The sequence below is a fragment of the Triticum dicoccoides genome, chromosome 7B, assembly GCF_002162155.2.
Source record: "Triticum dicoccoides isolate Atlit2015 ecotype Zavitan chromosome 7B, WEW_v2.0, whole genome shotgun sequence".
Classification (NCBI taxonomy): Eukaryota; Viridiplantae; Streptophyta; class Magnoliopsida; order Poales; family Poaceae; genus Triticum; species Triticum dicoccoides.
In genome coordinates this window covers 768,518,546-768,523,159 of record NC_041393.1, presented here as the reverse complement: position 1 = coordinate 768,523,159, position 4,614 = coordinate 768,518,546, and the positions used below count along the sequence as shown (strand labels likewise).

Genomic DNA, 4,614 nt, shown 5'->3' with positions numbered 1-4,614 from the left:
AGTTAACGTACCCCTGCTTATGTATCTAATTTTTCTTGCTTTGCTTTACTTTTCCTTTCCTGTTGCGAATTGAATTTGCAGCTTTTTTATATTGCGACAATGACAACTCTGTCAGTTGATTATTCAAACAAATCGGCTGGGTTCACATACATGAAAAACATATGCTTTTATGTGCTCGTGGTCCAGACTTTTCAATCCTAGACATTGCTGGCTATCTGGTTTCTAAAGAGACGTGCATCTGACTGGCTGGTTTGGGTGGGTGTATACCACACACATAGTCATCAGTCATCACCTATGACCGTGTACAGACTAGTAGTTTTTCTCTAGAAAGCACAGACACTTCCCCGTGAGGCTGAGAATTACGATACCCAAGAGTTTATTTGCGTCTTGTGCAGCAACCTCTTTATCTCTATGCGAGCTCTAGCTACTTGCAAATTTTCTGCAGCTTGCCATTTTCTTACCCAACACTTCAATGGCACCAATGCAGAAACTCTTCCATGTCTCACTTCTCCTGCTAGTATGCGCATCCAAGGCGACCAAGCCGGAAGCCGAAGCGGAAGCACTTCTCCGATGGAAGTCCACTTTGGTTGGCGCCAACTCGCTGTCCTCATGGTCGACCGTGAATTCCACCTGCTCTTGGTTCGGCATCACCTGTGATGCTGCCGGACATGTCATCACAGAGCTGAGTCTTCCCAACGCCGGCCTCAATGGTACGCTCAATGACTTGTATTCCCCAGCGTTCTGGAACCTCACCATGATTGAACTCAAAAACAACAATTTTGTTGGCGCCATCCCACCAAACATATCCAAGTTCCTCACACTCACCATTCTGGACTTGAGCAGCAACAATTTTGTTGGCTCCATACCTCGATCATTCTCAAGGCTCCAAAACCTCAAGGCACTGCGGCTCTCTGCAAATAAGCTCACAGGAGGAATCCCAGAGGAGCTGGGGTGATATCTGGGTTGGGAATTCTTGAACTGTACAACAATCCACTTGGTGGCTCAATCGCAGCCTCACTCGGGCAGCTTCAGTCGCTACAGATGCTCCACATTGTAAACACTAGTCTGGTTTCTACTCTTCCACCTGAGCTGGGGAACCTTACTAGTCTTATGTTCATGGTGCTATCAAACAATCAGTTATATGGGAGTTTGCCACCATCTTTTGCCAGGATAAAAACACTGTTAGGAATTTAAGTGGAAGGAAATAGTATCAATGGTACCATCCCGACAGAGATGTTTACAAACTGGACAAAGCTTCAGTATTTAGATGTATCTAGAAACTTCTTAACTGGAAGCATCCCGTCGCATATCAGCAAGTGCAAGGAGCTAGTGTATCTTGCCCTCCATTGCAACAACTTTATTGGCTCGATCCCGGTGGAGATAGGGAGCTTAAGAAATTTGCAAGCATTGTTCTTGTCGAGAAATCACCTTACTGGAATTATGCCATCAGATATCGGTAATGCAACATCTTTGAAATTCCTTGACGTCAGCTCCAACCATCTAGAGGGTGAGCTTCCTAAAACTATCTCCTTGCTTGTAAATCTTGTTGCTCTTGGCTTGTCTAGCAACAAGTCTACGGGTACCATTCTAAATCTTGACAGCAAGCAGTTGCCGGTTGTCAAGGTTGCCAACGATACCGACAATAGCAACTTCTTGGGAGAATCATGGTCTGCCTTTTGTGGATTAACACTTCTGCAGCTCTTGGATCTATCAAACAATGAGCTGTTTGGAGATCTTCCTGGTTGATTCTGGAATTTGAAAGATTTGCAAACCTTGGATCTGTCACACAATGCTTTTGTTGGGGAAGTTCCAAGCTCAACTTCCTATAACTCTTCACTAAGGTCACTGCACTTGTCAAGCAACAACTTCACAGGTTGCTTTCCAGCTGTGTTGAAGAACTTAGAAAGCCTTGTTGGTTTGGATCTCGGGAACAATAAGATTTCTGGTGTAATTCCTCCATGGATAGGGCAAAGAAATCCTTCATTGAGGATTCTCAGCCTGCGAGCAAACATGTTCTATGGAAGTATTCCTTGGCAGCAACTATCACAACTTCCCCGTCTCCAACTGCTTGATCTTGCTGAAAATAATTTTGTAGGTTCCATACCACAAAGTTTGGTTAACTTCTCCTTGGTGAGTCAGACATCGGTGATGCTACCAGTTGTAACAATCGACATAGTATTTACCGCCTATAGATATTGGTATTTTTACAATGGCAGCATGGACATTATTTGGAAGGGGCGGGAGTACACCTTTGAGGGAAGGCATGCATTTGTGACTGGTATTGATCTCTCTGGTAATTCTCTATCCGGTGAGATCCCTTCAGAGCTGGCAAGTCTCAAAGCCATGCGGTTACTCAATATTTCAAGAAGTAATTTGTCTGGTAGTATCCCCGAGGATATTGGCAATCTAAAGTCATTAGAATCTCTTGACCTCTCTTCGAACAAATTATCCGGTCCTATTCCTTCAAGTGTCTCAAACTTGATGTTCCTCACTGCTCTCAATCTCTCCAAAAACCTTCTGTCTGGAGAGATACCTACGGGCAGTCAGCTCCAAACACTTGAGGATCCATCGATCTACAGCAATAATCTGGGACTTTGTGGCCCTCCATTGAGCATCCCATGCACAAACAATTCGAGTAGTACAACAACAATCGATGGCGACCACGAACATGAAATGTTGTGGCTGTACTACTCAGTGATTGCTGGAACTGTCTTCGGTTTCTGGGTATGGTTTGGACCATTGTTTTTCTGCAAGATCTGGCGGGTTGCTTTCTTCCGTTGTATTGATGCCATGCAGCAGAAAGTCGTGCACAAGATGAAGTGTACCTGATTGTTTTTATGATAATTATCTGCTTCCCACTATATAAGCTACAGATCTTTGTTTTCTTTCACCAATAATTGGGAAGTATATGTGCTTGCAGTGCGCAGGATTGGCTTGTACATAGTTGTATGATGTGAGCAAATTGTATTAGTTTCTATTATCTGAATTTTTGTTCTTTCCTACAGTACCATTCCGTAGGAATTTTGGGCTCAATGTAGCAGATTCTTGTGTTTTTCTTCATTATTCATGCGAACCAAAAAAGGCCCTTAAGCACAAAGTATGTACTACTATATATGGAAATGTCAAGATTGACTGTTCTGAATATCTCAATAGAAGAAGAACTGAACTCAGTCGTGTGTTGCCAGGGAGGGCAGTTGCATGTCTACCATTAGGGACGCAACTGCAGTGTCACGTCCCAACTGCAACTCATGACTAGAAATCGACTCCAACTATGAGGTGTTTGATGCTACAATGACTCGGGACAACATTTATGGTGAACAAGGCCAAGAACATCAATGATGATAGTGTAGTAAGGTCCAAGGTGTCTAAATCGAAACATAATATGTTTAATGCTATATGATGGCCAGCACAAAAATTACAACAACTCGATGGCCGCGGACACGCAGAGAGAGAGAGAGAGAGAGAGAGAGAGAGAGAGAGAGAGAGAGAGAGAGAGAGAGAGAGAGGAGGGAACCGATGCCTTACCACAAGCTATCCTTGAATTGGGGCGTAGGGGGGGGTAGAGTTTGAAAATTGATGAACCCCTTTAGTCCGGGCTGGTGTCTATCCAATCCTACCGTCGACTACATCTGCTAGCACTGTCCCAGCCAGAGTCACAACTAAGGTTAACCAAGCCAGAGTCACGTTTTATTAAAGTGGCAAAAATAATTACTTTTTAATATAGCAAAACTAATTCTATCAACTATTATTAAAGGCTAAACAACAATTAATACAAAGCAGTAGCAAAATTAATATTAATTAATTATAAAATTTATCTACTATTGTCTAACAGAAGCATACTACAACATGTTAAAGTCAACAGAAAGAACTAACTAATAATATGCGAAAACAACAATCAAAGAACTAAAACAACAATATAAGAAAAACAATATTTTTTTAATTAAAATCCTAATTTAAATTATTCTAAAAACAACCAAACAAATCTTACTATGACAACAATCTAAGATGTTACTAGGAGCAAAAAGAATTAAATTGAAAAATATTCACAATCTAGGGTTTGAAGAAAATTTGAACAAATTCAAATTTAAATCATTCAAATTTCATAACTAATGGCACAAACAGAAATTAGACAAAATTTGTATCTAATGCAAAAAGAATCACTGAAAAATATCAAATATCCGAAAAGATATAAGCAATTTAAAACAGAAACTAAAAAGAAAAAACAAATGAAAAAAAAAACAAATTTCAGAACCCCTTTAGTCCCGGTCGGTGGCTCCAACCGGGACTAAAGGGCATCACACCAGCGCCCTTTAGTCCCAGTTTGTGTCTCCAACCGGGATTAAATGTCTCATTTGAACCGGGACAAACTTAATATGCACTTAAAGTAGAGTTAACATACTTCAATACATCTTCGTGCTGAACATTTTGATATATCATATGGGTTTTTTCGACATCGTAGGCAAAAGTTATAGTCGTTTTACTTTTTCATAACACTTTTTTGCAAAACATGTCGATATTTATGTTTTTAATTTTCCTAACTTGTAGATGTAGTAACATAACTACAACTCGAAGGATTTTAATTTTTGAAGTTTTTATCATTTTCTTTTGTTTTTT

General features: G+C 40.6%; 1 pseudogene; it reads left to right on the top strand.

Moving 5' to 3' along the window:
• The first annotated feature begins 472 nt into the window (after nucleotides 1-472).
• LOC119337715 lies at nucleotides 473-2,611 on the top strand (annotated as a pseudogene).
• Nucleotides 2,612-4,614: the final 2,003 nt, after the last annotated feature.